The 18,426-nt window shown below is 37.3% G+C and overlaps 1 long non-coding RNA gene across 1 annotated transcript in view; it reads right to left on the bottom strand.

Moving 5' to 3' along the window:
* Positions 1-18,426, bottom strand: part of LOC102165543 — a 603,985-nt gene that overhangs the window by 322,572 nt on the left and 262,987 nt on the right. Inside the window, exon 3 of the long non-coding RNA XR_002343107.1 lies at positions 15,413-15,501. This is a non-coding gene — a long non-coding RNA (uncharacterized LOC102165543). The remainder of the gene's footprint in view (positions 1-15,412; positions 15,502-18,426) is intronic.

The raw sequence follows: 18,426 nt of genomic DNA, 5'->3' as shown, positions 1-18,426 counted from the left end.
AAAGCACATATGGAATTTGATGATGATGATGATGATGATGATGATGATGTGATGACATATATACGTAGTAATTCAACACCATATAGATGACGCAGGGAAATAGTTTTGCCAAGAACCAGAATTAAGATGACTGCTGCAAATGAACATAAAATTTAGCTTTAAAAAATTCCAGGTAAAATGGCAGAGTAAATCTGGGTCACACATCTTACTTCCTATTATCTAACACAACCAACAACAATGACAAAATAGTATGTGTCAGCAAAAAATCCAGTACATCAAATAAATAAGAAACTAGATATAATGTTAGACTCACAAAGAGTAGAAGTGGCTGCCAAAGAAGATACTGAGTATTCTTGACAGCTCCTGCTCCCAATTCTGGTGCTTACAAGTGGTACAGGAATATAGACAAAGTGAAAAAAATTCTGGGAAGTCTCAACAATACCTCTTAATCTGAGGTTATTAATAGGCAGACCAAAGAAATATATTTTTCAAATCCTTATGATTAAAAGCTCCATTTATCATTGAGGATTTCAAGATCTCAGCAGAGCTTCTCTCCCTTTGTGTGTTTGTGTGTATATATATATATATACATTTTTTTTTCCTTAGAGATTCATGGTAAACTAGGAGAATGATCAAAACTTTAGCATATTCACACATGGAAATGAGATATATACTTCCAACTATGAGATATGAATGATATAGGGAATTAAAAAATATATTTCAGAAAACAAAGCAACACTCCAACAAAGATAGAACTGCAAAGCCTTATGAAGCCTGCCTACTCCCTCCCACTGGAATAACCTAATTTCAGAACACTTCTTTTACTTTTTAAAAATTTTTTTTTGGATGCTCCCGTGGCACATGGAAGTTCTTGAGCCAAGACCTGTGCCACAGCAGTGACCCAAGACACCTCAGTGACAACATCAGATCCTTAACCTGCTGAGCCACAGAAGAACTCCTAGACTATTTCTATGAAAAGACAAATAGATTCCAGTTAACTTAGGAATTCAATAAAAAGCCAAGACTGATCAAGACAGATTTTAGAAAATTTGTCATCAAAATGACATGACTTTCTATGCAAAATAACTACAGCTAAACACATACTCAAATATGCACTCAAGAAAGGAGCATGTCATGAAAAAAACAGATGAATTCAATCTGGGAAAAAACATAACCCAAAGAAAAGAGCATTTCTTCAAATATATATATATTATATATATAAAACATATGTATATGTATGTGTATACATATATTCAACATATATTCTATATATATATATATACACATAGTCAATATTTAAGAGCTGAAAATGACTCAATAATAAAATCATATGAAAATGTAGACAATAAAGCAATACCATTAGAGAACTGATATAGAAATTAGAAACAAAAAGAAATCCATGATACATATATATGTGTATGACAAAAGAAAGTTTTGTGATTATCAGAGAGACTGTTTATGAATAGGAGAAATTCTTAGACTCAGCAAGAGATTGGGTAGCCATGAAATCACAGGATAATTTGTAAAACAGAGAACTTAAAAGAAAGGAGGAACTGAATATTCAGAACAAAATAATACTGCATGTTCACAGAAAATAATGACTTACACAAGATAGACCTGCTAGGCATCCAGGCATAAATAGAAAGTTTCTTGTAAGGAGAAAAATCAGATTTATTCCAAAGTTCTTTGTGGCACCAATTAGTGCCAGAAGACAATAGAGCTAAGTCTATACAATTCTAAAAGAAAATTAAACACAGTCAAATAGTATATCAAATACAAAGCAAGAGGCAGATACTCTCAAACATGAGCCCTCCCAAGCAAAAACAGTTGATTAAATCTTGTCAACCAAAGTCATGGTGGGAGATTTCTAAGATAATAAATCTTTTTGTGAAGTTGAGCAATGTCTTCACTATCAATGCAATTTCCTTCCCTTTCGTTAAAAGAAAATTGAGAATAATTTATTTTAAATAGTATGATAATAATCCATAATGAGGATATTTAAAAGCATGAATAATATGAGACAGTAATATGGTCTTTATTCTCATAGCTATATCTATATAGAGAAATATATTGAATACTACTTAATGTTAATTATTAGTAGAATTTCTAAGCGATGTTTTTGAAATGATTTTATATTTTATTTGTTGGTATTTCCTGAAGAGAGCCCACTTGTCCAAGGTCAGTCCCCTTCCTGGGTACAACCTCCATCCAGCCTGGGTCAGCACATAGGTATAAAGGACTATTCCCCTTTCTTCAATGGGGGGCAACTCTGTACGGCCACTCAGGTCCAAAACTCCCTCACCCCCACCCCCAGCCCCAGGGAATTAGCTGAGGCCTTGGTTCTGACTCCTTCTTTCTCAACTTGCCTCTCTGCCTTCACGTTGCCACAGGTATTCACCTTAACAGCACTACCCAGTAAATTTCCTGCACATGAATCAATGCCTCAGAGTCGACTTCCCAGGAAACTGAATTGCAGTATGGGGTAAAGCATGCATCTTTGTTGTGGCAGCCAACTCCAGTTACTCTCCATATTTCTGAGGAAAGTTCTAATGATATGTCAAATATTTACTGTAGCATCAAGAGAATATATCAGGACACAATAAATAAGCATCAAAATGGAAATATTTTATTGATTTCCAAGGAGTAATTTAGCTGTTGTCAGAGGCTGTCAGCGGTCCAGACAGAGATCCAGGGCTGCCTGAGTGCGAACATTAACATCACTTTATCTCCAGGGTCTTGAATATTCAGGACATCGTGGAAAAATTTTAATTAATGCTAAGCAAACGATGAAGTTTAATTCTTCTGTTCAGTGTTTCAGAAGCTTCTTCCTCTCAAGTTGTTTATGCCTGTCAGGCCCCCAGAGGATTCCCTTTGGAGTTGAGTCACATGGCCATAGGGTTGTCTTCCAGGTGCCATGGCAGCAGGAGAGCATCGCTGAAACTCCTCTGCATAGCATATGGAACTGCATTTCTAGGTGTGTGGTGTGTGAGGGGTAGAGTACAACCATCTCAGGGTTTAGAACTTGGGCGACACATCCTCACCAAGTATATACATCTCTGATCAAAAACTCGCACCTCCATCATTACCAACAACCTTCTTCAAATGTGGCTTCCCCTCCAGTCTTCTCAGTTTTCTCCCATCTTCTGCCTCAAAAATCGTGCCGGTTCTTTAAGGCTTGGAAGAAATATGACCTACAATGCCATCTAGTCATAACTGACTGCTTCTCTAAAGAATTCTAATAACTTTAAACTCTTTAAGGAACTGATTGTACTTTGTACATGTCCCTAATCTTAGATAGAAGGATTTAACATCTGAAATTCTGTCCTAAGGAAATAATTCAAAATGTATATACAAATTTTTCTTTTCTTTTCTTTTTAATTAAAGTATAGTTGATTTGTAATGTTTCTTCAATTTCTGTTGTACAGCAAATTGACTCAGTCATGCACCAATAGTTCCCTGTGCTGTACAGTAGGACCCCATTGCCCATCTATTCCAAACATAACACCACCAACTCCAAATTCCCCATCCATCCTACTCCTTCCCCACACCCCACCTCCTGCAACCACAAGTCTGCTCTCCATGTCCATGATTTCTTTCTGTTTTGTACATAGGATCATTTTTGCCATATTTTAGATTCCACATATAAATGATATCATATGATATTTGTCTTTCTCTTTTTTACTTCACTTAGTATGAGAATCTCTAGTTGCATCCATGTTGCTGTGAATGGCATTATTTTGTCCTTTTTAATGGTAGAGTAGTATTCCATTGTATATATGTACCACATCTTCTTAATCTACTCATCTGTTGATGGACATTTAGACTGTTTCCATGTCTTGACTATTGTGAATAGTGTCACAATGAACATAGGGGGCATGTATCTTTTTAAATTAATGTTTTGTGTTATATGCTCAGGAGTGAGACTGCTGGATCATATGGTAGTTCTATATTTAGATTTCTGAGGTACCTCCACACTGCTTTTCATAGTAGTAGTACAAATTTATATTCCTATCAACAATGAAGGAGGGTTTCCTTTTCTCCATACCTCCCCAGTATTTGCTATTTGTTGACTTGTCAGTGACGGCCTTTCTGACCATTTCGAAGTGGCACCTCATTGTAGTTTTGATTTGCATTTCTGTAATAATTAGTGATGTTTGGCATTTTTTCATGTGCCTGTTGGCCATCTGTAAATTTTTCAATATAAAGAGATATAAAATTCCTAGGCGTGACTATCAAGAACAACTGTTTTCCTATTATGCCATGTCTACTTTCAGAAGGATTTAAGCTCCATCAGGACAAGGATAATGTCTGGTCTCTTCAATTCTATATCTCCAGTTTCTAAAACAGTGCTTGCCACATGGTAAATGTTCAATCAATATTTAATGTATAAATAAATGAATTTTCAGATGTGTATAATGTAGCAAAAAAAAAAAAACCCAATTGTGTTGAGATATAATGAAGCTTCGATAAAAGGAGGGCACTAACCTATTTCTGGTTGGAAAGCGTTACCACTGTAAAATTCTCTAATAATCTATGAATTTGCAGCATTTAAACTCAAAATTTACATTTTGTTTGGAAAATGAAAAATTCTTGAAAATTTCATCTGGAAGAAAAGAATTGCCCCTTTCTTGTTAAGACTAGAAATAGGAAAGGTTCTGTCCTGCCAGATGTATACAAACACACACACACTCAGAGTAATCACAATGGCACATGGGAAGAAAACTTTGCCTAGTGATGGAACAGCTTCAAGTCTGTAAGGTATAAAAATATAAAATGTCTTTTTCCCACAGTTACTGTTAACTGCTCTTTTGAATTTTTCTTTCTTATTGGTTAGTAGCCATTTAAAGCATTATGATTATTAAAACAATCTATATTCAGTTCCAGCTGTTCCAAAGCTTTAATCGTAAACTCTCCCCTTCCACTCTCCCTTCACAAAGACTTGCAGTTCAAGTGTCCCTAAGAGGCAGAGAAATGAGTGAAGTTTTCTCTCAGATGCTCTTTTCCTCCAGGTACACTGCGAAATCCATACTGGGAAAGCCATAAACTTGTATTTTCTGTGGAAACTTTAGCTGCTATTGAAGAAGTTAGTAAAGTTCCAGTGAATCTATTGTACATCCAAGCCTAACAGCTACCTTCTTGGTGACTCAGAACAGCAGTTTCTTATGCAAGTGAAAAAAGCAGATAGGGCCTTTTAGCACATTTCTGAAGGTACAGCATGCAACATTAACTCCATTTTAAAAAATCTAAGTGTGAAGGGGATAAAAAGAATATTAAATTATAAGCATTTACTATCCTCTCATCCACTTCTCCCAGAAGAGAGAGACATATTTTTTTTCAGATCAATTCTGGATCCTCCTTTATTTATATAACGGCAAAAAGCTAAGGATAACACAAAAGAAAAGATCCTCAGTGCATCAGGGATCCAGCATTGCCATGAGCTGTGGCGTAGGTCACAAATGCATCTCAGAGCTCACATTGCTGTGTCTGTGGTATAGGCCAGCAGCTGCAGCTCTGATTCAACCCCTAGCCTAGTGACTTCCATGTGCCACAGATGCACCGCCCCCCCCCCCCCCGCCGCCAAAAAGAAAAAGAAAAAGACCTGTTGGCAGAGAGACAATTCTGGGGAGGATGGAAGTTTTTGAGGTGCATTAGTGGGGAAACAAGAGATCTGGAACAATTATGGAGCGGGAAAGAGAAATTGAGAGGAAGTGATATGGGAGAAGGGGATTTTTTTAAGGAATTGTGTTAGCTTCCAAGAACATATCATTCCCTTTTGTAACTTTTGCTTCAACTGTTTTTTTTTTTTTTAAAGACACACTATACTAAATATTTTGATTGTTTTTAATTATTTTTAGTTGCTGGACTATTTGTTTTTATGCAACCTTGAATAGCACTAGTTCCAAAGCAGTTGCAACTTCATGAATACATGGATTCTTTCATCTATCAAATATGCATTCTGGTCAAAAAGAATCATTCCAAATGCTTATGATGCCTTGACATTGACATAGTAAACCAATGATCTCAGAATGGATGATCTGGTGATAGCCCCCAATTTCCCTAAACCAAATATTTCACTGAAATTATTTCCATTCTAAATGGACCTAAATTTACTCTCAGAAATCCTAGGTTCATATTTCAGTTTTCCTTTGCTAACTGTGCAACCAAACTGTGACCAAACCAAAGCAAGAAAGATGTATTATCATCTTTTTACATTACCAGAGTTTTAGCAGCTGGCTGCCCAGGGCACATAGTAAACAGTGTAAGTAGATAAATGTATAAGGCTTCAGCCATTTCCAGGAAATCTTTTAGTTGTCTTCATAAAGACCTGGATTAAAGAGTCCTTCTGGTATCATTATGAATTGGTTCTTGAAGAACTTAATTACCTATAATGTTGGCAGGCATATCTGTTCCTTAAGGGGGCATCTCAGGTGAAGAGCTGTACTCCCCACTCATGTAGAATGCTGCCTTAAATAAGGAAAATGTTTCAAGTTTGTTAAGTGCATGAAGAAATGAAAAAGGAACAGAAAGAAAGATACAGAAAGAGGGAAAGGAAATAATATAAGGCAATTCTTTAGTTACAATAACTCTTTGGTTGAAATAATCAATCAGTACCTCCATGAAGTCTGAAAATATTTTTTCCCATGTTGGAACCTCTCTAGATGTTCTGGATACACTATTTAAATATAGGAAATAGGTAATACACAGACCTCCTCATACTTACACATCTCTCCTTTTATAACCATCGTTGCTCTTATTTAAATTTATCAGCATTGATGGACACTTAGTAATACACTTACATAGAAGAGGCTAGGTGTGTTTGCACAGCATGATGACTGCTAAACTATTTTTTTCCCTGCTGATCAAAGTGTCACTTGTTTCTCCCTCTACCTTTTTCTTATAAAGGGAAGCACATCAAGTGCCTTCTGAAGGCTTCCTCTTCCATCCCAAAGGAGCTTCACAGTAATGTTCTTTCATCATTAATTGCTGGGTATTCTGAAATGTTTTCTCCCCTGAAGTCATAAGTCACAAGTTTCTGATGTTTTGTCTAATCTTTCTCTCTCTCAGCATTCTGGTTCTCTGGAGACAAGTGTCATGGAAATGCTTTTGGGTAGATAAAAATGCATTCATTCCTCAGTCTCTACTGACCCTGTTATTCAAAGAGTCAATAGTTTTGAATAAGGATGGCAGGTGCATTATCCAAAACATAGATTTTTCTTCTCCAAGTATTGTAGTTATTGATGCTTTGGAATTTTCCTGCTACATCCATCATTCTAAGGTTATCCTTGAAAAAGTATTGCCTGAGTCTAGAGCTCACAAGTCAACATCAATGATAATAGAAAGCATCTATTAAATACCATTGCACATTTACTCTTCTAAAAGCTTTTTTTGTAAAAACTTTTACAATCTCTGCTGCCACCCTAGGAGGTCAGTTCTACTACAACCTTGCTTTATAAATTAGGAAAATGAGGCATGGAGAGGCTAACTTCCTAAAGTCTGATATGCAGTAAATGTTATCTGTAGGCATGTGGGGCTCCGCTTATAGATAGTTCCATAAACCACAGAACAATGCTGCCTCTAATTAACAGAAGATGGTAAATACGAAGATTTTTAACCTGTAAGTAACCCTCACGGGGCAAATGAGCCCCCTGAAAATTATATACAAACATATGTGTGCACATTTGTGTATGTGTTTGCGGCTATGTGTGCATTTTTTTTTTTTCTGAGAAGAGACACTATTGCTTTCATTCAGTTTCAGAATGGTCCAAAGCTCCATTAAAAATGGTTAAAGAACCATTTTTGAACAATGCATGGGTTAGGTGCACCAACCCTCTTCAAAGTTAATAATCCACATACAATTTATAGTCTGTGTACTCTGTATACAGGGTTCTCAGGTTCCACATTCACTAATTTAACCACCCATGGATCTTGAATTATCATAGTATTTACTGTTGAAAAAAAAAAAAATCTGTGTATAGATGCAGTTCAAACTCATGTTGTTCAAGGACAAACTGTATTGGGAAAAACAGCCTAGTCTTTGAGATCTGACAACCCATGGTTTAAATCTTGGCTCTTTAAATTCAGCAGAAAATTGAGTTTTATCAAGTCACTAATAGCTTTAATTTTCCTATGTTACACAGGGAATAACAATGCCAATTACATAAGTTTAATGTGACAACCAAATGAATAACACACAACCAGCATATAGAAGACTGTCTGGCACATAGAGAAAATACGTGCAGGTCACTGATCCCTCTGGAAGCCTATAGGCAATTAGGTTGCTCCCCATCAATCAAGATAAATGGTTATGTACTCATCTGCCTAATTCCCCAGGGTCTGGTAATCTTTTTTAAGTGTTTCTGGTCAGGAGCACCATTGTGAATGCAGCTCAGAAGCACAATTCTAACCTTTGTTAGACCCAGTTCTCACTTTTACACTCATGATTTCTCCAGGTCCTAATGGGTCTTTCAGCCCTAATACACATTTCTCTTGGAAGAAAACCAATTAAGAAAGAAATCAACAAAACAATAACCTAAAACTTCCCAGACTGGGGGTAGATTTGACAGTTTTTGATACTTTTTTTAAAAATTCAAAACAATATGAATTTAAGGAAAAGGCAGATTAAACAAAAGAAATTAAAATGTGACTGTATTGACTTTCAGTGGCTGCTATAACAAATCACCATGAGTTTACTGGCCTAAAATAGCACAGATTTATTATCATATACTCTTGAAAGTCAGAGGTCTAGTGTGAGTCTTACTGGGCTAAAATCAAGGGTCAGCAGGGCTGCATTCCCTTCTGAAGACTCTAAGGGAGAATCCATTCCCATACCTTTCCCAGTTTTTAGACACTGCCTACATTCCTTGGCTCAAAGTCCCCCTCCATCCTTAAAATCCAGGATTTTAAGATCAGTTGATTAGCTTACGTAAGTCCATCTGAACCTTAATGGCCCTTTGCTATGTAATACAACATATGCATAGGTCCTGGGAATTAGGATGCAGATATCTTCGGAGGGCCTTTATTCTGCCTACCACAGCTAACTTCTCAAGTAGGTCATGGCCACTCTATTTAAAAGTCCAACCTGCCCCCGCCCTTCTGATCTTTCCTGTATTTAAGACATGATTTCTGTAATAAATTTAGGAGGTGCCAGGGATATGGATTTCTTGGAACACGTATAGGAGTCAGACTGACCTGGATTTGACTTCTAGTCCTATGATTTTTTTTTCCCCCATAACCATGGCATATGAAAGCTCCCAAACCAGGGATCAAATCCAAGCTGCAGCTGCAACCTATGCCACAGCTGCAGCAACACCAGATCCTTAACCCACTGTGCCACATCAGGAACTCCCCTGCAAATTTTAATACGATAATCTTTGGAAAATCTTAACTTATTTGAGCCCCAGACTGCACATTTGTGTATATATGGTGATAATGTATCAATTGCACAAAATTTTTGTGAGTATCAAAGACAGTGTTTCAGAGGTATCCCAGACTGACAAGTGCCCAGTATTTATTCTTTTATCAGCTTTCTTCTTGCTTTCCCCTATGGTCCCAATCTAGCCCTTACCCCCTACTGGAACTAATGGAAGGTGGTTGTTTTTTTAAATTATGGTTAAATACACAGAACATAAAATTTACCATTTTAGCCATTTTTCAGTGAAAAGTTCAGTAGTAAGCGTATTTGTATTGTGAACAGATTTCCAGAACATTTTCATCCTGCAGAACCGAAACTCTGTACTCATTAAACAAATCCCCATTTCCCACTCCCCTCAACACCCAGGAACCACCCTTCTACCTTCTGTTTCTATGAGTTTGATTCCTCAAGAGACCTCCTCTAAATGGAATCACATAATATTTGCATTTCGTGATTAGAATATTTGACTTAGCCTAACATTCTCGAAGTTCATCCAATTTGTAGTATGTGTTAGAATTCACTCCCTTTTTAAGACTGAATAATATTTCATTGCATTGTATGTACCACATACTGTCTATCCATTCATCCATCCAGGCACACTGGGTTTCTTCCACCTTTCAGCTATTATGAAATTTTGCTATAAATATGGATTAAAAATGTCTCTTCAAGAAAACATAGGCAAAACACTCTCTGACATCAACATCATGAATACTTTCTCAGGTCAGTCTCCCAAAGCAATAGAAATTAGAGCAAAAATAAATCCATGGGACCTCATCAAACTGAAAAGCTTTTGCACAGCAAAGGAAACCCAAAAGAAAACAAAAAGACAACTTACAAAATGGGAGAAAATAGTTTCAAATGATGACAAGGGCTTAATCTCTAGAATATATAAGCAACTTATACAACCCAACAGCAAAAAAGCCCATCAATCAATGGAAAAATGGGCAAACGACCTGAATAGACTGTTCTCCAAGGAAGATATACAGATGGCCAGCAAACACATGAGAAAATGCTCAACATCGCTGATCATAAGAGAAATGCAAATCAAAACTATCACAAGATACCACCTCACACCAGTCAGAATGGCCATCATTAATAAATCCAAAAATAACAAGTGCTGGAGAGGGTGTGGAGAAAAGGGAACCCTCCTGCACTGTTGGTGGAATGTAAACTGGTACAGTCACTATGGAGAACAGTTTGGAGATACCTTAGAAATCTATACATAGAACTTCCATATGACCCCACAATCCCACTCTTGGGCATCTATCCGGACAAAACTCTACTTAAAAGAGACACATGCACCCGCATGTTCATTGCAGCACTATTCACAATAGCCAGGACATGGAAACAACCCAAATGTCCATCAACAGATGATTGGATTCGGAAGAGGTGGTATATATACACAATGGAATACTACTCAGCCATAAAAAAGAACGACATAATGCCATTTGCAGCAACATGGATGGAACTAGAGAATCTCATACTGAGTGAAATGAGCCAGAAAGACAAACACCAATGATTTTAATTTTCTCTCTCTTTTTTAAAATAATAGTCATTCAGATGGAGATGGGGTGATATCTCTGTGATTTTGATTCACATTCCCTAATGATTAGCGATGTTGAGCATCCTTTTATATGCTTGTTGTCCATTTTTCTGTATTCTTTGGAGAAATGCTTATTCAAGTCCTTTGCTCAATTTTTAATTGGGTTGTCTGTTTGCTTGTTGGTGAGTTGTAGGATTTTTTCATATATTCTGTATATCTGTATATTAACCTCTTAGCATATATGCAGCTTGAAAATACTTTCTTCCATTCCCTAGGCTATCTTTTCACCCTGTTCATTGTATCCTTTGGTGCAATGATGTTTTTAATTTTGATGTAGGACAATTTATCTATTTTTACTTTTGCTGCCTGTGCTTTTGGTTTCATATCACTGAGGGTTTTAAGTCTTTCTTTAACCTTAACACACACATGCACACATGCAGACAAACACACACACACACATGCACAAACAGAGTCACAAGAGTCAATGCCTTTGAAATACTTTAAGAAGAAAAATCACAAAACCACTACTATTCAGTGGAATAACAAAGAAAGAAAGAGAGAGAGAGAAAGAAAGAAAGATAGAAAGAAAGAAAGAAAGGGAAGGAAGGAAGGAAGGAAGGAAGGAAGGAAGGAAGGAAGAAAGAAGGAAGGAAGGAAGAAAGAAAGAAAGAAAGAAAGAAAGAAAGGAAGAAAGGAAGAAAGGAAGGAAAGGAATTTTATTTTTTAGAAATCTTATGTGATCAGAATGTCCCATCTCCAGTCTTATGTTTCTTCTGGGAAATAAATGTAGGGAGATAAAAGCATTTGTACTATAATCTTGGCAAGAAGAAGGACTGGATTCAGTAAATCCATGGTCTAACTTGGTTGCAGTTGGGAAAATCACTTTCCATTTTAGACCTCAGGTAACTTTTCTGAAATCCCCCCCACTTTAAACACTCTATGCCCAATTATTTTTTTACACTCAGGATAAAGACCATATTTTTGTCCTATGACTTATGACACCCTTGTTCGTGAGTTTAGCAGCAAGCAATTTCCCTTCTGGTCATTCACAGTTTCCTTGCAGGGGTGAGAGATACTGAAATCTCCTAGCCAACTGCTAAATCTTTTATTATAGTCTTCACACACCAGGTGCCAATCAATGGGTATCAAGATAAAGAAGCTCCAAGCTGATTTGTCACTCCCTGACCCCTTGATGTCTACAGGTGTCTCCATACTCAGTCATTTCTGGCTTCCAGACCTCCTCCTCTGACTCTTTGGAGGAGTCCTGCATTATTGCCATGGATCTCTTGCTGCAACTCATGTTGGGCTTTCCGTCCTTTCTTTGTCTTGGGCAAAGCCTCCCTTCTTAGACTCCAGTTTTACTCCTGTGCCTCTAAGACTGCCAAGGGGACATCTATCTATGCTCAAAAATGACTCTTTTCTGAGTTTCTTCTGACTGAGACTTGTGGAAACTCTACATTTAAAATGAATGTGGCAATTCAATGAATTAGGTGTCAATTCTGAGCCACCTAAATTTTAAGTTCTCCTTAAATCTAATATTCCAGACCCCAGGTGAGCCAGTGTCACATAACAACAGTGATCTTAGTTTAGACCCCAAGTAGTCATTATTTCCATGAATAACCTGATCAATACTAAGCTATTTTTTTCTTGAAAATGATAAACTAATTTTTATTTCATTCCTAGCCTATTCTTTCTTAAAACTGGTGTGGTAGAAGTTATGTCACACATTAGACAGGGACAGGGGTGCAATAAACTGAAATAACAGACAAGCTTCAAATCACTTTCATTTGCCTCTGTTATTACACTTAAGTTTGAAAAAAAGGCCAATCTTGATGTTAGGGATTAGTGATAACCAAACCATGAAGTCACAGAAAACACACATACATAGATGCACACACACCCTAAACCCAGAAGACTACTAAGGAAATTACTCATTCTCTACAACTTTCCCAGCATATTCACATCATGTATGCACACATGAACATACAAACATATATATGCATGTTTCTTTATTTTTTTTTTTTTTTGTTCCAAGCTGGGCTTAGAAATTCTTCCACATCATGATACTTAAGTGCTAGCCTAAATCAGGGCACCTTTCATTTGAGCATGTTTGTTGTAACATACATTTGGGAGTGCAATTGAATGAATAAGACACTCAAACCTCTAAGTAGCCAGTGGCATTCCTCAGACACTTACTGATTTAAAAATGCCACTACCAAAGCCGTTAATGTGGAATCCAGGTCTCAATTTAGGAATGGACCTACGCCATGGGTCTTTCTTCTTGATTTAAATTCCTAGTCTGACTCTAACAGCATATTGGAAAGGACAGATGCTAAAAGAAGAAAAAGCATAGTTTTTGAACTTCGAGAGAACAGTAAGAGAACCCTAGAATGAGGCAAGGTTTAGCAATAGAGTCCAGAAATTTTTATTGCATACAGGAAGCATGCTAGAAGCTTGGAACCCTAAGAAAGGAAAAATCAGACCTCTTGTAACCTAGAAAGACACAAATAAGGAGAACAAAGAGCAATCATAAGCTCTGACTGCTTTGGAACTCATGTTATAGTCAGAAAACATCATATCCCTTGCAGAAACTATTTCCTGGAAAATCTCTTGCAGAAAGACTAAGTCTATAGCTAAGTCTGATCCAACTGACTGGTAGTATAATCAATATTCACACTACCAAGACTTTTTTTTTTTTGTTCTTTTAGGGCTGCACCCACAGCATATGGAGGTTCTAAGGCTAGGGGTCAAATTGGAGGTGCAGCCACTGGCCTATGCTGCAGCCACAGCAACGCCAGATCTGAGCCAAATCTGAGACCTACATATACCACAGTTCACGGTGATGCCGGATCCTTAACCCTCTGAGCAAGGCCAGGGATCAAAATTGCATCCTCATGGATACTGGTCGGATTCATTTCTGCTGAGCCACGATGGGAACTCCCAGACTTCCAAGACTTTCTCTGTTTTCTGTCATGCTGGTTGAGGACAGAATATGAATGTCCTTGAATGCTATGCTGAGAGTATTTCAATTTTATTCAGTGCACAACAGGAAGCAACTGACATTTTTTGAGCAACAGACTGACATACTGTCACCTATGGGTAATCCCTTTTCAACTAATACAGGTGGTTTGTTTTTGTCCCATGAAGAGAAGTATACTGTGGTTAATCTCAAATCCTTTTTAGAAAAGAGGGAGAAAAATAAATGTGTAAACAATAAAATTAACAAAAGAAAAAACCAAGTTCATACATGAAGTATATTTCCAGTAAAACAAAACAAAATGAGAGAAATAGGAAGCATGAGTCATATAGATTATAGCCAACCAGAATTCCAAGTAACTTTTTCTTTACAAAAGTTCTTGATAAATGGTCAATAAATGTTACATGGGATAGTATTTTGTAGTTAATTTCTCTTATTCTCTAGTTTTTCTTCTAATTCTTCTAAGTAATTTCAACATACAATTTATAATTGTAGCATTCACAAATATATACATAATTTTTTCTTAGAGCAGGAGAGTAGAGTACAAAGATCTTGTTTCAGACAGCTAAGTGATTTACAGTAAGACGTACTAGACAATTCTGAAAACATAATTCAGATCACCTGAGCTTCCTGCTTTTTTAAAGTTAACAGTTACTAGTGGAAAGGAACATTAGATTTGATTGAAAAATAACACACCCATTATAAAAAAGTCATAGTAAATTGACTCTGCTAGGTACCAAAATTTCCATTTGTTTTTTCTGCAATGCTAATAATTCGGCATTCCATTAACACTACTTAAAAAAACAAAACAAAACAAAACAAAAAAAACCCCACCTTTTTGTTTTATCTTTACTGCCTTTGTTGAAAACTCCCTCTCAGCCTGCTGATTTCTGACAACCTGTTGGAAGGTAATGATAACAGAGACTTTCCTCTGAGCCATATTACCGTACTGCTTCCTGACAACCCTGTCTTAGGGTAAACAAATTATTTGCACCCTGCCTGATGTGTTTCCATGTTTGTAATTCAACTACAATTTGTTCCTTCCCATGGCTAAATGAAAATGTGGTCATCAGATGCAGTCCTTCCTGTGTCAGCGTCATAAATAATACGTTTCTGGAGTGCAACACATAAATATTTTACTAACCACAATATAGGTTTTAGGAAACGGCAGAATGAAAGTGGAAGACAAAATATTTCCTATGGATTCATTTTTACAGTACTTAGAGGCCATTTTATGGCTTTGTGCACTCATTAGGCTCTTTAAGAAAGTGTTTTTCATTCAAAGAAACACAGTAATCTAAAAATGTGTTCTTCTCAATTCCCTGACATATCAGGTTTAAATTTTCTTTCTGGTTGAGTTGAGATGTAGTGTATCATCAAGTATTCCTGGGCCCGATTTTAATTCATTCACTACCTTTTTTTCTTTCTTTTTTCTTTTTCTTTTTTTCTTCCTTTGTTTCTGTCTACATAGCATCCTTACCTCTCAGGCAAATGAAGAAACACTGTAGAATAATGAAGTTTATGCTGAAGATAAATTCTTCTCACTCCTGCTGGGCCAGTCACCTCAAACTATAAAAGAGAAAAAAAATAGGTGGAGATTTGGGGAAGAGAGGTTGGCAATGAAGAGCAGCATCATAGACATAATTCTTCTCTTCTTCAAGTTAAAAGAATTTTGCTTAAAAATGTATTCCCTCTGGCCTGAAAACCTATTTCTCATGTCCTATAGTTTCTGTTCCGTAGGTGTCTTGAAAATAATTGGGTATTTAAAGAACCTCAAAAAATTGCTGATCACAGAGCCAACTGCCTCTTGGTACTCTCCCTCTGAGACTCTTATTAATTTTTAATCTGCCTGCTGCTGTTTCAGGTCTTTAGGACTCCTGTAAGTAAAGGAAAACGCCATGTGGGCAGCAGAAGAGGAGAGAGTAAATAAACTCAGAGGGAAATAGGCTCTCTGGAACTCAGAGACAAAGGCTGGTGTGGCTTCAACAAAGACGGAGTTAAAGCAGAAAACCACTCCTCTGGAGGGACCAAAAGTGGGAATTAAGACCCTATTTCTCTCCAGCTGCTTGACTGGTACAGATTACATGCATTTCTTAGTCTTTATTTCCATAGATGAACGCCACTCCTGAGCTTTTGCTCCAAGAAGGGCATAATGACTTGATTCTCCAGGAAGTTTTCTTCTAATTCTTCTGCTTTTTCCAACAGATGCTTAAATCCTACCCTTGTCTCCAACCCCTTTTTCCCCTCCCTCCCTCTTTCTCAACCTCTCTCTTTCTCCATCTCCCTGCCCTCCCTCCAGTGTTTTGGGAATAATTTCACACATGGTTTTCTATTTGGGTCATCTCTAAGTCCAGTCTGTGAGAAAGAATGTGTTATAATTTCTATCAAAATAAACAATAACCTCACATTCAGTGGTTCAAGTAGAGTAATAAACTAAATGTTTCTTCCTACTACCCGGTTACCCCAAAGAATACCTGATACCTTGATCGCAACCTTTTGTTTATTTATCATTTATTACAGGCATTGCATAACTGTGGGTTGAAGGGGTTAAACATCAGTTAGAGAAATCACTGAAGGGAAGTCTTTCAGGACTCAGTGGAAGCATTTCCTCCTCTGTGATGCCCTTCTTCCTGTGCCTCATACAAATAGGGAGAAACCTATCAGTTTATTACACTACACTACTTGCTGGTGTGCTGGTTTTTTCTTTTTCTTTTTTCTATTCTTTTTTTTTTGGGGGGGGCGCTTTTCAGGGCTGCATGTGTGGCATATGGAAGTCCTCAGGCTAGGGGGTCAAATCAGAGCTGCAGCTGCCAGCCTAAGCCACAGACACAGAAACACAGGATCAGAGCTGTGACCTACACCACAGCTCATGGCAATGCCAGATCTCTGACCCACTGAGTGAGGCGAGGGATCAAACCTGTATCTCATGGTTACTAGTTGGGTTCATTACTACTGAGCCACAATGGGAACTCCTTGCTGTTGTTTTGAGGGAAGAAAGAAAGTCATTGTTCATTTCGAAACCTTGCATGATGCCTGAATCTCCAAACATACATGGTCGTTAATATTTCTCTCTATTGTGGAGGTGCCATTTTAGACCATAATATGAAGCTTGGTCATTTCTGAGGGCCATCCTGCCAACCCCCCCACCGTTCTCCCCTCTGCAGTAGGTGTGATCAGGTAGCAGGTGGCACTGTGATTCTTGGTACTAATGAAAAGATCATTCGCCAAGGTGGCTTTTCTTTTTTTTTTTTTCCTTTCTAAGAAAGAAGAAGCCGTGGGAGGCAGGAGGCATCTATTTGGCAACATAGGAGTTAGTAAAAGGCAGGGGGACAGTGATCTGAAATTGGGTAATCAGACGCTTTTATTTGCATTCCATTTCACATCAGGGTATAAAGATATTTCTCCCAAACGGGGTTAAATTTTTATATACTTTACTTTCAGATAATTAATTAATATATATTTCTTGGTAAGGCTCAAAATGGTCACTTTCAAGTACGTGGAAAAAATTCACCTAAGTGATTTCCTAGAGAAAACTTATATGTTACTCCATCAGGAAACCCATCCTTAGGAGTGTACTTTTTGAGAAATCCTTAAATTAAAAGAACAAGTGTAAATATAATTTTCCATTTTTCTGCTACATTGTAAGCTCTAGAGAGAGGGAAGACTTTTTTGTTCATTTTGTTTTGTCTAGTTTTCAAGCCCATAGCTATAAGGACTAGAAGAATAGTTTATGGTTAGTACATATTAAATATCTATGGGTGAATGTGAGGTAGATAGACAAAAGATAAGGATTGGGGGAGGAAAGGAGGTAGGGATGAACCCGTAGGTCAATAAGGAGACCTATATCTCAACTCATTTTTCCAAGAATTTGTTAAGAACAGGCCATATATTCCTGAGGAAAAAGATGCCTAAAATGATGTGGGATATCTGGAAACAAACACTGAAAATTGTTACATACTAATCATGTATTCGAATTAGGTTGTGAAGGACTCTTTAGGTTTTAGATGGGGATTTTTAGACTTTATTTTATTGATTGAAAATTAAGGGGCAATTGAAGATTTTTCCAACAGCTTTACTGATGAATATGTGACATACCATAAGCTGCATTATTAATTTTTTTTTTTTTGTCTCTTTTTAGGGCAGCACCTACGGCATATGGAGGTTCCCAGGATAGGGGTCTAATCGGAGCTGTTGCCACCGGCCTACACCACAGCCACAGCAACAAGGGATCTGAGCCGTGTCTGTGACCTACACCACAGCTCACCACAAGGCCAGATCCTTAACCCACTGAGGGAGGACAGGGATCGAACCTGCAACCTCAGGGTTCCTGGTCGGATTCATTTCCACTGCACTGCGATGGGAATTCCAAGCTGCATTATTAAAAGTGTACAGTTTCATGCATTTTAAATATGTATACACTTGTGAAACTATCGTCACAATTAAGAAAAAGAAATATCCATTCTAAATGACTTACCTGAATTTTCTCATTTAATA

This window comes from Sus scrofa, chromosome 4 (assembly GCF_000003025.6).
Source record: "Sus scrofa isolate TJ Tabasco breed Duroc chromosome 4, Sscrofa11.1, whole genome shotgun sequence".
Classification (NCBI taxonomy): Eukaryota; Metazoa; Chordata; class Mammalia; order Artiodactyla; family Suidae; genus Sus; species Sus scrofa.
This window is presented reverse-complemented; position numbering and strand designations above follow the sequence as displayed.